General features: G+C 35.3%; 2 pseudogenes; both read right to left on the reverse strand.

The window, feature by feature from the left end:
* Window positions 1–6581: 6581 nt before the first annotated feature.
* Window positions 6582–9625, reverse strand: LOC149554897 (insulin-degrading enzyme-like 1, peroxisomal pseudogene; annotated as a pseudogene).
* Window positions 9626–11346: 1721 nt separating this feature from the next.
* On the reverse strand, window positions 11347–13751 carry LOC149554898 (insulin-degrading enzyme-like 1, peroxisomal pseudogene; annotated as a pseudogene).
* Window positions 13752–14010: the final 259 nt, after the last annotated feature.

Raw genomic sequence — 14010 nt, forward strand, 5'->3', positions numbered from 1 at the left:
TACCAAGTCTACAAATCCATGGGAGAGAGGTATCATACTGAATTTAGTGAGTACATTCTAAAAGAAGGACTTTTGTTCAAAGGTGGTCAGCTTTGTGTTCCCAAGGGATCTATTAAGAGAATAATATAAAGGAGAAGCATTGTGGTAGTTTGGCAGGACATTTTGGAGTTGATAAGACTCTAGAGCAAGTTAGGAGATTTTATTTTTGGCCTAAAATGCAAACTGATATCAAGAAATTTGTTGAAGAATGTTTGATTTATCAGAAAGAAAAGGAAGGTACATCAAATGCAAGACTCTATACACCACTTCTAATGCCTCACAAGCCTTGGGATTTGGTAATTATGGATTTTTTTGTTGGACTTCTGAGGACTAAATTAGGTTATGATAGCATTTTTGTAGTTGTGGACAAGTTTTCCAAAATGGCTCATTTCATAGCTTGCAAAACTACTCATGATGCCTCCCATATAGTAGGTTTGTTCTTAAAAGAAGTTGTTAGACTTCATGGTTTTCCCTTATCCATTATATTTAATAGGGATCCAAAAATTTTGGTGCATTTTTGGAGAACATTATGGAGAAAGTTAGGAACTAATTTGTTTTTTTCATCTGCCTACCATCCTCAACCTGATAGGTAGACATAGGTAGTTAATAGGTCCTTAGGAAACATGTTAATATGCCTTTACAAGTAGCATGAAGTCTCATGGGATTGTCTTTTACCCTAGGAAAAATTTTCCTTTAATGATTCAATCAATAGGAGCATAGGCCTAACACCTTTCCAAGTTGATTATGGTACTCACCAAAGGGGTACTTTGGAACTCTGAGATATTAAGGAGATAGAGAAGAGGAGTGCACAAGCTAAAGATTTTGTAGAGGTCATGAAAGAGGTCCATCAATAGGTGCAGGAAAGATTTCAAGATTTATCCATAAAGTACAAATAGCAAGAAGATAAAAATAGGAAAGAACTACAGTTCAAAGTGGGGGACATGGTAATGGTTCACCTTAATAAGGCAAGGCTTCCAAAGAAGATGCATAAAAAGATGCAAATGAATAAAATTGGCCCATTCAAGATAGCTAAAAAGTGTGGCAATAAGGCTTACCAAATTTCTTTGCCTCTTGATATTAACTTGTCTCCTATATTTAATGTTTCTGATCTGTATGCTTTCAAAGGTACCTTTTCAACTGATGTAGATGTAGGTACACTTGAAGAACCATAGGAGGAGTTAAAGAAAGCCATGCCACCTATGTCTAAACTAGTGGTAGAAACTATTTTGGATAAGAGGATCAGTAAGCAAACAAGGAGGTGAATATATTATGAGTATCTAGTGCAGTGGAAGGGGAAAACCACAATAGATGCCACTTGGATGATTGATCCTTCACTTTTCAACACTCTAGAGATTAGAGTTTCTTTTATGTAGGGGAATATGGTGTAGAGAACCTAATCTTCTTTATTTTTCCTGATTTAATGAGGTCTAGGGATAGATCTAATTATCTCCCTACGACCATCCACATTTGTAATGGACATAAGACCCCATGGTGCAACTATAAGCCTTAGGCATCAATTGGTCCAATAAAGTGGATTTTTGGTTATTTATATGCTTTCTAGGCAAGTCTAGGTGTTTAGAACATTAATATAATCCCTAGGAGTTTTTAGAGTCCAATTGCAAACATATTTGCAATAAAATCTTGTCTTAGCGCAAAAATTGCAAAAAGTTGCTTAGCAACTTTTGCAATTTTCTTAACAACTTTTCAAAATATAACTCCTAATGGCTAAAAATATCCAAATGTTGGTTAAACCAGTTATAAATAGCCTATATAGGCTCTAAGAATTCAAAGAAGGGGATATATTAAAGAAACACATTGTACTTGCTCTCAAATCAATAAAGAACTTGCTGTTCCAGTGCATTTTTTTGATTTTCCACATGCAGTATAGAGCCTAACAGTTGAAGGGTGAACTTTCTACATTGATAAGTTGGAAATATTCATTTATAATATTTTGGTTTTTGTTTGGAGTCCCTAACAATCATCTTGAAAAAGTTATCCAATTTTCTTGGTTGTTGGGTTGAGAAACCCTTAAAATTAGGGTTTGGTCACAAAAAAGACCCTAACTTGATTCTCCACAAGTGGATTTTCTTTCATTTTGGCATGGATTAAGTTAGGGATGTACTTTATCAAATTTTGGAATTTTTGGAGTAGAAGGTTTCATTGGTTATTTTTGAGAGTGAGCCCTAGGTCAAATATATCTATGTATTTGACCTTGTTTTGGAGAGATTAGTGTGGATAGAAGGATGGAAAGAGTTTGAGGACTTGATGTCAAAAAAAAGTGCCCTTGTTTAAGCCTGAAGAATAGCTTGGAAGTAGAGATTTGATTTCATGCACACATTCTTGATCATTTTCCTTGAAAACCAAGCCTAAAGTGGCTAATTAGGCCTGTGTACTTGGTACTAGTTCGGATATGTTGGAGTAGAGTTGGTCTCTAGAACTTTGAGGTTTGTTAGAGCTTGGAAAAGAGTACTTGAATCAAAATTTTATTTCCTAAGTCCTTTGATCAATTTTAGGAGACCTAATAAGATATTAGTTCTCAACTTGCAAATTGAGTTGGGGGTTGTTGGGAGTATAACTAGGGGTTGGTTTAGCTTATTTGTATTGAGACTAAATTTTTCCAAGCCCTTTCTAGTGGTGGAAAAACCTAGAATATCGAAATCCTTATTTTTCCCTTTTTGGGGAATTTGGTCCTATTTGCATAAGTTGGTTCATTGTTGCTTTGTGTCTTGCTTAGGGTGGTGAGACTTGAAACTTTCTTCAATGGTTCCTAGGAGGAATATGCACTTGTGAGAATAGAGAATACCCTTGGTTTAACCATTGGAGTATTTTTTTGAAATTTGTGTGGGATTTGGGCTTGATTCTTGCTTCCATTGTGTTATCTCTGCATCAATAGGTGGTGGGAGAGGGAGAGGGAGAGGGAGAGAGGGAGAGAGAGAGAGATGGGGGATGGGAGTGTGTGTGTGTGTGAGAGAGAGAGAGAGAGTAGAGAGGGGGGAGAGATAAAGAGTAGGTGGTGGGATTGAGAGTGGGAGAGGGAGAGGGAGAGGGAGAGGGGGAGAGGGATAGAGGGACAGAGAGAGAGAGGTATGTGAGTGTGAGAGAGAGTAGGGGAGGGAGGGAGAGAGAGAAAGAGAGAGAGGGAGATGAGAGTAGTCCAAGAGAGAGAGTAGGGGATGGGAGAGAGAGTGTGTGAGAGATTAGGTGGTGGGAGATGGAGTAAGAGAGGGAGAGAGAGAGAGAGTGAGAGAGCACGCGAGAGAGAGAGAGAGAGAGAGATAGAGAGAGAGAGATAGAGAGAGAGAGAGAGATAGAGAGAGGATGGGAGTGTGTGTAAAATAGAATAGGGTTGGGAGATAGAGAGTAAGGGGTAGTAGAGAGAGTACATGATGAGAGATAGTGAGAGTAGAGAGGGAGAGAGAGTGAGAGAGAGTAAGAGAGAGTAGGGGATGGGAGAGAGAGTAAGAGAGAGTAGGCAATGAGAGAGGGAGAGTGAGAGAGAGTAGGGGATGGGAGAGAGAGTGAGAGAGAGTAGGGATAGGAGAGAGAGTGAGAAAGAGTAGGGGATGGGAGATGAGAAGAATGAGAGAGAGTAGGGGATGAGAGAGGAGAGAGACCAAGAGAGAGTATGAGATGGGAGAGGAGAGAGAGAGTAGGGGATGGGAGAGGTCCAGATATTGAGAGAGAGTAGGTGGTGGGAGAGGGAGTGGGAGAGGGAGAGTGAGAGAGAGTGAGAGAGGTAGTAGGGAATGGAAGAGGAGGGAGAGAGAGTAACCAAAGAGAGAGTAGGGGATCAGAAAGAGTTTGAGAGAGAGTAGGTAGTGGGAGAGAAAGTGGGAGAGGGATAAAGGGAGGGAAAGGGATAGACAGAGAGAGAGGGGATGGGAGAGAGAGTGTAAGAGAGAGTAGGACATGAGAGAGAGTGAGTGAGAGAGAGTAGGTGGTGGGAGAGGGAGAGAGAGAGAGAGGGGGGGATGGGAGTGTGAGAGGGGGATGGAGTGTGTGTAAGAGAGAGAGAGTAGGGGAGGGGAGAGAGAGTGAGAGAGAGTAGGAGATGAGAGAGAGAGAGTGAGAGAGAGTAGGTGGTGGGAGAGGGAGTGGGAGAGGGAGAGAGAGAGGGGGGGAAGGGAGTGTGCGTAATAGAGAGAGTAGGGGATGGGAGACAGAAAGAGAGAAGGGGGGATGGGAGTGTGTGTGTGACAGAGAGAGAGGGACAGGAATGTGTGTGTGTGGGTAAAAGTATAAAGTTGTGTCTCCTTTCATGCTAACTTTTTAGAGCAGCTAAATTTGAGTATTTCTATCTAAAAATAATTTTTGATCAAACATATCATCTAGATAAATTCATTCTAGCTAAGTTATATTTGGTCTCACACTTTTCCAATTGGAAATGTCTATTAAATGCGTGTTTTATACTAGTCTATATCCAATCACTAAAGAAATAAAATTATTTCAGAAAAGTGGAATTTCAATAACTCTTACTAATTTTTATGATATTTTTTTAATAATATATAACCACCATTTTGTAGAGCTAAGAGTCAAGACTATTCTCATATAGAGTTTATAGTGTTTTAATTAGTTATAGTATATTATAATAATGAAATTCTATAACTATATATTTTAACACTCAAAAAAATGTCAATTTGGAGAAAGAAAAAATATTAAAATTATATGATGTTATAGAGGAGAGAGTCCTCTTTTAGAGTGTATAATTTTTCTCCTTGTTAGAATATATTTGTTTTGAAAAATGTGGTGGGAGATGAAAAGTATCGATTTCAGGTGACTTGAAATTTGAATCATTATAAAAGAGAAAATATAGGTCTAAAGCCTATTCTATTTTTGATTGTGCTAGCTATATATGCTATCTATAAAATAGTTTGATATTAAAGGGAAATATTTTTATTTCCATATAGTTTTGTGGTGGGAAGTAGATCTCTAATTTTCAGCAGCTAAAAAATTATATTAAAAAAATGGGAAAATATATCAATTCTTATTCCAAATATTTGTTAAAAATTATAAACCTAAACTTCATCCATTTCTACACATTTCATTAGTTTACTTCATTTTCAAATCCAAAATAATAATACTAATTTTATGTCATTCAATGTGAACAATTATACTTTTGTTAGCCTTTACCTTTACAAAAGGGTGACACAGGTTATAACTTTTATCCATGTATGTGAAAGAGAGAGAGAGTGCATGTGAGAGAGTAGGCAGTGGGAGAGGGAGTGTGAGAGGGAGAGAGGAAGAGAGAGAGGGGGGATGTGAGTGTATGTAAGATAGAGAGAGTAGGGGATGGGAGAGAGAGGGAGTGAGAGAGAGAGTAGGGGTGGTAGAGAGAGAGTAGAGGATGAGAGAGAGAGAGTGAGAGTAGGGGATGGAGAGAGAGGTTAGGGAGGGGGGGGGAGAGGGAGGGAGGGAGAGGGAGAGAGAGAGAGAGAGAGAGAGAGAGAGAGAGAGAGAGAAGGTAGTGGGAGGGGGAGAGGGAGAGAGAGGGGGAGAGAGAGGGAGAGAGATAGGTATGGGAGTGAGAGAGAGAGAGTAGGGAGAGAGAGAGGGAGAGGGAGAGGGGGGGATGAGAGTTCCTATGAAAGAGAGAGAGTAGGGGATGGGAGAAGAGAGAGAGAGTAGTGTTAGGAAACAGATTTGTTCTTTTCAATTTAACTCTCAAATGCCCAAATTTGAAAGATTGACCCAATACTAATAGTTGAATAATCTATCATTAGGTTGATAGATCTCCTCTGAATTGAAAAGGTATAGCTCCCTTATCGAGTGATATTCAATGAATTTGGTTTTTCCTAAACTAAATAGGTACATCCTTAACCTAAGAACAGAAGAGGGAAAACCAAGCTAGCCCCAGATTGAACTAACTCAGGTAGTGAATTGAACCCTAAAACTAGCCAATTCCAAGAACCCCACTTCATATGGCTTCCCAACATTGGTAATGCAAAAATAAATACTGTAAATGTAAATACAATGAAACTAAAATGAAAAGAAGATTAAACATCCTAATCTTTGCAACAAAAATAGTTGAAAATACTTTGATCTACAAGCCATTTTCCAGTTGACTCAAGATGTAAGAAAGTGTTCAAAGCTAAATACAACCATGCTCTAATTGATTATAATCATAAAAGTAATATCCAAATACTCTAATTCAGGATAAAACCTCTTTTGTATTGAACACCACAAATAGGAATACTATGACTTTATTTTCTCACAATCCATTACAAAAATTAGAATATAAAATCCCCTAAATACATGAAATGAAATGCATATACTATTATCTCCCCTCTACTTAGCAATATCCACTCTTGTAAAAAAGAAGAACCCCTAGCAATGGAGAAGAATTTGTAATAAATAATGTTCTTCAATGACCATTCAATTATTCTTTAGTTCCAAAACTGACGGTTTGATTTCTCTTACTCTTCCCCTCTTTCACCACTTTTTGGGCCTTTATCTTTCTATTTGGTCCACATATTTGTCCTTTAGTTCCATTTATAACCGATTCTAAAGAAAGAAACATCCTTATATCATTAGGAAACTGAGAATCATATTTTCAAATATTTCCCCTTTCTCTTGAAACTTGAGTCAATTAATGCATTGAGATTTGACTTAAACTTGTGATCTAACATTGCATGAAGTTTGCTATCAAATATCTTAAGAAATGCCTCCACTCTAATGTCAAGCTATGTAGGGTCCTTCACTGTGGATTGATAAATGAACTATGCTCCTTGAATTCCAAAATCATTTTGTGTCATAAGTACAAAAATATATCCAAATTACTCGAATGATCGAAGTTGATAAAAGGCTAGTTACTTTGCAAAAAGAAAAAAAAATCTCTAGTTCAACATTTGTCTTTAGATTTTCTTGTTCTAGCTAAATGTAATTGTGTAGTGTAGAATTCTCATCTTGTTCATTTAGTCCCTCAACAAGATAGTAGAAATTTATGCCTAAGTCAAGTTTGAAAATTCTCCTTTCCAAATACTGTGATGGAAAAAGTGGCTTGCATTGAGACAAATGCCCACTAAACGAAGAGTTTTCAATAAACTCAACTAGAGACATTGATTCTGTTGATGTCATATTACCTGCAACATAACATTCCATAAATGTTCATGAGATTATGCAGGGAGAAAATTTCATTAGGTCATCTTCTTTGAATTGAGGAAGAATCTCAAGGAATTCACTTCTTTGCCACATATGATGCTCCAATAGTAATGGACAATAATTGAAAGCCGATTGATATGGCTAATGAAACTTAAAATTCAGATAATTCTTGAAGACCTTTTCCTTGATCATGGAAAATCTTTCCTAATTGACTTCAAAGTGTACTATCTTTTCCAAAATCTTCTCAAGAAACATTCTCATCTTGTGATTGTATTCAGTGATAGTCACTTGGAATCCTATTCCTATATGGTCAATACTGTAAGCAAATCTAGCAACTTTTGCATAATAAGCATGCTCATCAAAATAATCCACCAGTAGATTTGTAAAAATATATATTAGAATCTCTGCCTCTAGTGAATTGTTTGATTCAAGATAGTTAAAGTCTCGCTTGATGAAAGATTTTGTTGTAAAGAACATTGTGTCTAATTTATAACACAGCCTTAAAAATATGGATTTTTGTACTAGAATAGGAAGTTTGATCTTTTCATCCTCTTGTTTGAGAGACAAGTTAGTAGGTATAAACATATTTGGTGAAGGTAATCCCAATCTTGAATCTGGTTATGAGTTTTCCCATTGCTTTACTGATTCATCCTTTATTTTCTCAAGGGAGAATGCAGTTCCATACTACGGTTCAATTTTATTTGTGTAACCTTCAAACTATTTTGAAGAATGGATTATTCTAGACCTACATGGAAGAAGCTAATCCAAAACCATTTGAATTGTAATTGGATTAAACTTGGAAGGCAGCGATGATCCCACCAACCAACCTTCAACTGGATATAACTCCATGTTTGAAATGATGTTTGTTACATAGTTGATTGGTGGAATCTTATCTTGATAATGAAACTTGGTCTCACAAATAAATTGTACCTCATTAAATATCCATTCATCCACACCCATTTACCATAGAATATTGAGGTAGTGAAATGTATATTCAAAAATTTCTTCCATGTGTTCTTGCCCAACATCTGTAAGCTCTAACATAATTCTAAAGAATGCATATTCAAAGCTACTTTCCATTTCCCCTACACTTAAACTAGTTTCCCATTCAAAGCTCTTCAGTAGGAAAAACAAGGAACCATCTGCTTCATGTCCAATTAGGTGACCAAGGTATCTTGAGGGATCTTCCTTAAAAAAAAATTAGTTCAAGAGTAATAGGCCATAAAATACCCAATGTGTGGCCCTCTTTTACAAGAATAGTCTTAACCAATATTTGTAAGTGCTCTGAATGGCAAGGTTGACTAGCAAAACAAGGACAACTCTGTTGAGTATTCTTAATTCCATTAAATTTGACTTCAACTAGCTTTTCAAGTTACTCAATGGTTTCTTTACCATATAAAACAAGGCGCATAAGATTTGAAGGATAATGTCTTTCATAAAATTTAATTAGCTTGTCTCTGATATCCACTCCTTTTGATGTAGGCCTTGCATCTAATGTATCCTTATTTCCTGTACCAAAATTTTTGATAAGGATGATTGCTGGAACGTAACTGATTCCATTGCCAAACACCCACCAGAATATTCTTCTTGTTTTTTGAATCAACAACATTGACGTCTCTAGCTATTGCATCTTGTGACATTAAGGGACTAATGAAAAATTGATAAAATCTATCCAAAGCTTCTTCAAAATAGCCAACATTCACATCAAAATGGAAATTTGTATGTTTATAACTAGTATAGGCATTTGATTGACCCCCATGCTCTATGAGAAATTACATATAACTATCCTCTAAAGGGTATTTTTTACTTGTATAAAACAACATGTGCTCTGATGAGGTCTTTATAGCTGATCACTCTTGCTCGGTGTCTTCAACATTACTGTATTAACTTTAGTTATTTGGTCAAACATATGATGCACACATTCTCTGCCAATAACACTCAAATACATAACTCTGTTGGTGTAATGGTTGGGCAATACTACCTCAGGCTATCATGAAGGTCATGGTCTTCACATTTGACTTTTAAAATAACCACATTTTAAATTTGACTTTACTATCAAATTTGGATAGTCCCCCCATATGTATTATATAGTAACAAATTAGATAATCTTTCTAATCAGGACTCTATCTCTATTTTTTTAAAATCATTTTGATATTGAAGAAATCAATGAATCTATTATTTGTCTCCATACATGATGCTTCAACCATTCCGACTATTAGAAATCTAAACTTAATGACTTTGATGTCTTACCAAAGTAATTACTATGATACTTTCAAAAAGATTCAAGCTATAATTTTCGGGTAAACCTTGACTGAAATAATTTCCTTATCCTCCTCACAAATCAAATATGAAAATGTTCCATCCAAAACAATGACATAGGATGATGAATCATACCTGAAGCTATTGGAGGAGCATCCCTTTCTTCAATAATTGGTAAGAGCTGAGAGATAAACTCTTCCTTGCAAGGTAATGTGTTTGTTGAAATCATGGATTGTATCAATTACTGTAACCTTTTCACTTCTTCAATCTCAACCGAACTTTTATCTTGAAGCTCAAAGGAAGAATTAGAAAACAACGGTCCTTCATCTATTTGACATGATGGAATTTTATCATAGCATACAACTAGAACTAATACATCTTGAACATTGCTTTCTATTAACATAGGTCTGACTTCAATTTGAAACTTTCATTATTCTCAAAACAATTGACATTTTCCTCATTCAAACAATTAGGCTGAAAATGTAAATTATAAGAACATTCATTATTACTTACTTGAAGGTCATCTTGTATATGTTTTTCCTCTTCTCGGTCATGCAACACATGTGATGAGGTAATTTTAGTCTCCTTGTTTTCAACTTCTAAAGATCTTCATATGCATGTTCTTGTTCCTCAGGTTTTTGCACAGGAGGTTTCTTCTTGATGAGGAAAGAGCCATAGGTAGCCTTCAACCAATTCACACTTCTCGCCATGTATTCTATAACTTCTTAATTGGGTTTTTGAATCCTGGGATAAAAATAAAGATGTCTAAAACATCTTCATCTCTTGCTAGCATTGAATCTTTTAATTTTTTTGAATCTTTCAAGAGATATTCTTCAATAGGGCCCCCAACCTCCATCTTAGGAGAGGTACCTCAAATTCTAAAAAAGAAAGCACTGAACTACCTGACCAAAAATTTTGGGAATTAAAAATAGAGTCACCAATCTATAGGTAGTAGAGATAATAATAAACCAAGCAAGTAAAACTTAACACTAATCTTCTTTTCTACCTTCCCCAATAGATTCACCAAAAATCTATTGGTAAATAGACTTTTTCTTTTCAATTTCACTTTCAAATTAACAAATCTAAAAGAATGACCCGATACCAACAATTGGAAAATCTATCATCAGGTTGATAGATCTCCTCTAAATTGAAAAGGTACAACTCCCTTATCTAGTGATATGAATGAATTTGTTTGTTCCTAAACTAACTAGGTACGTCCTTAACCTGAGAACAGAAGAGGGAAAACCAAGATAGCCCCAGATTGACCAAACTTGGGCAATGAATTTAACCCTAAATGTAGCCAACTCCAAGAACCCACACTTTATATGGCTTCCCAGCATTGGAAATGTAGAAATGAATACTATAAATGTAAATATAATGAAATTGAAATGAAAAGAAGATTAAACATCCTAATCTTTGCAATAGGAACAATTGAAAATACTCTAATCTACAACCCATTTTCCCTTTGACTCAAGATGTAAGAAAGTGTTCAAAAGTAAATACAACCATGCTCCGATTGATTATAATAAAAAAAAGTAATAACCAAATACTTTGATTCAGAATAAAACCTCTTTTGTATTGAACACCGCAAATAAGAATACTCCAACTTTATTTTCTCACAATCCTTTTGCCAAATCCATTATAAAAATTAGAATATAAAATCCCCTAAATACACAAAATGAAATGCATAAACTATTGTCTCCCTTCTACTCCAGCAATAGCTACTCTTTTAGAAAAGAAGAACCCCTGGTGATGGAGAAAAATTTGCAATAAATAATGCTCTTCAATGACCATTTAGTTATTCTTTAGTTCTCAAATTGACTGTTCAACTTCTCTAACTCTTCCCCTCTTTTACAACTTTTCTTGGCCTTTATCTTTCTAGTTGGTCCACATATTTGTCCTTTAGTTCCATTCGTAACCAATTCTTAAGAAAAAAACATCCTTATATCATTAGGAAACTAAGAATTGTATTTTCAAATATTTCCCCTTTCTCTCGAGCCTTGAGTCAATTAGTGCATTGACATTTGACTTAAACTCATGATCCAACATTGCGTGAAGTTTTCTTTCAAACATATTAAGAAATTCCTCCACTCTCATATCCAATTGTACAGGGTCCTTCACTATAGATTGAATAATGAATTGCACTCCTTGAATTATAGAATCATTTTGTGTCATAAGTACAACAATATATCCAAATTTCTCAATTGATCGAAGCTAATAAAAGGCCAGTTGCTTTTCAATAAGAACAAAAAGCTCTAGTTCAACATTTGTCTTGAGATTGTCTTGTTCTAGCTGAATGTAATGGTGTACTGCAGAATTCTCATCCTATTCATTTAGCCCCTCAACAAGATTGTAGAAATTTGTATGTGAGTCAAGTTTTACAATTCTCCTTTCCAAATGTTGTGATGGAAAAAGTGGCTTTCATGGAGACAAATTCTCACTAAACAAAGAGTTTTCAATAAACTCAACCAGAGAGATTTATTTTGTTGATGTCATATTACCTACAACATAAAATTCCATAAATGTTTGTGAGATTATGCAAGGAGAAAATTTCATCAGGTCATATTCTTTGATTTGAGGAATAATCTCAAGGAATTCACTTCTTTACCACATAAAATGCTCCAATAGTAATGAACAATAATAGAAAGCCTGTTGATATGGCTGATGAAACTTGAAATTCAGATAATTCTTGAAAACCTTTTCCTTGATCATGGAAAATATTTCCTACTTGACTTCAAAGTGTACTATCTTTTCCAAAATCTTCTCAAGAAAAATTCTCATCTTGTGATTGTATCTAGTGACACTCACCTGGAACCCTGTTCCTGTATGGTCCATACTATAAGAAACTCCAACAACTTCTACATAATAAGCATACTCATTCAAATAATCCACTAGTAACTTAGTAAAAGTATCTATTAGAATCTCTACCTCTGGTGAATTTCTTGATTCAAGATAGTTAAAGTCCAACTTGATTAAAGCTTTTGGAGTAAAGAATATTGTGTTTGATTTATACCACAGCTTTGAAAATCTAGATTTCCGCACTAGAATTGGAAGTTTGACATTTTTATCCTCTTGTTTGAGAGGCAAGTCATTGGGTATAAACATGTTTGACAAAGGTAATCCCAGACTTGAATCTTGTTCTATGTTTTTCCATTTCTTTATTGATTCATCCTTGATTTTCTCAAGGGAGAATATAGTTCCAAACTAGGTTTTTGTTTCATTTGTGCAACTTCAAACTATTTTGAAGACTAGATTATTCTAGACCTACTTGGAAGAAGCTGAATCCAAAACCATTTGATATGTAATCAAATTAAACTTGGAAGGCAGCGATGATGCCACCAACCAATCTTCAAGTGGATACAACTCCATGTTTGAAATGATGTTTGCTACATAGCTGATTGGTGAAATCTTATCTTGATAATGGAAATTTATCTCACAAATGGCTTGTGCCAAATTTAATATCCATTTAGCCACACCCATTTTCCATGGAATATTGAGGTATTGAAATGTATATTCAACAATTTCTTCCATGTTTTCTTGCTCAACATATATAAGCTCTAACATAATTCCAAAGAATGCATATTCAAAGCTAGTCTCCATTCCCCCTACACTTAAACTGGTCGCCCATCCCAAGCTCTTCTGAAGGCAAAACAAGGAACCATCTGCTTGATGCCCAATTAGGTGACCAAGGTATCTTGAGGGAGTTTCCTTATAATTTTGTTTAGTTTAGGAGTAATAGGCCATAAAATACCCAACCTATGGCCCTCTTTTACAAGAATAGTCTTAACCAATATTTGTAAGTGCTCGGAATGGTAAGGCTAATGAAAAACACAAGGATAACTCTATTGAGTAATTTTAATTCCATTAAATTTCACTTCAAATAGCTTTTCAAGTTCCTCAATGTTTTCTTTACCATATACAACAAGGTGCATAAGATTTGAAGAATAATGTCTTTCATAAAATTTAATTAGCTCATCTCTAATATATACTCCTTTTGATGTAGGCCTTGCATCCAATGTATCCTTGTTTCCTATACCAAATTTGTGATAAGGGTGATCACTGGAACTTAAATGCTTTTGTAACTGATTCCATCACTAAACACCCACCAAAATATTTTTCTTGTTTTATGAATCAACAACATTGATCTTTCTAGCTATTGCATCTTGTGACATTAAGGGACTAATGAAAAATTGAGAAAATCTATCCAAAGCTTCTTCAAAATAGCCAACATTCACATCAAAATGGAAATTTGTATGTTAAGAACTAGTATAGGCATTTGATCAACCCCCATGCTCTAAGAGAAATTGCATATAACTATCCTCCAAAAGGTATTTTTCACTTGCATAAAACAACATGTGCTCTGATGAGGTCTTTATAGCTGATCACTCTCACTCGGTGTCTTCAACATTACTATATTAACTTTGGACATTTGGTCAAAGATATGGTGCATGCATTCTCTACCTTTAACACCCAAATACATATCTCCATTGGTGTAATGGTCGAACAATACTACCTTAGGCTGTCATGAAGGTCCAAGTCTTCACATTTGACTTCTAAAATAACCACATTTTAAATTCGACTTTACTATCAAATTTTGACAATCACCCCATATGT

Source organism: Cupressus sempervirens, chromosome 5 (genome assembly GCF_028749045.1).
Source record: "Cupressus sempervirens isolate cs-2001-9-10 chromosome 5, ASM2874904v1, whole genome shotgun sequence".
Taxonomy (NCBI): Eukaryota; Viridiplantae; Streptophyta; class Pinopsida; order Cupressales; family Cupressaceae; genus Cupressus; species Cupressus sempervirens.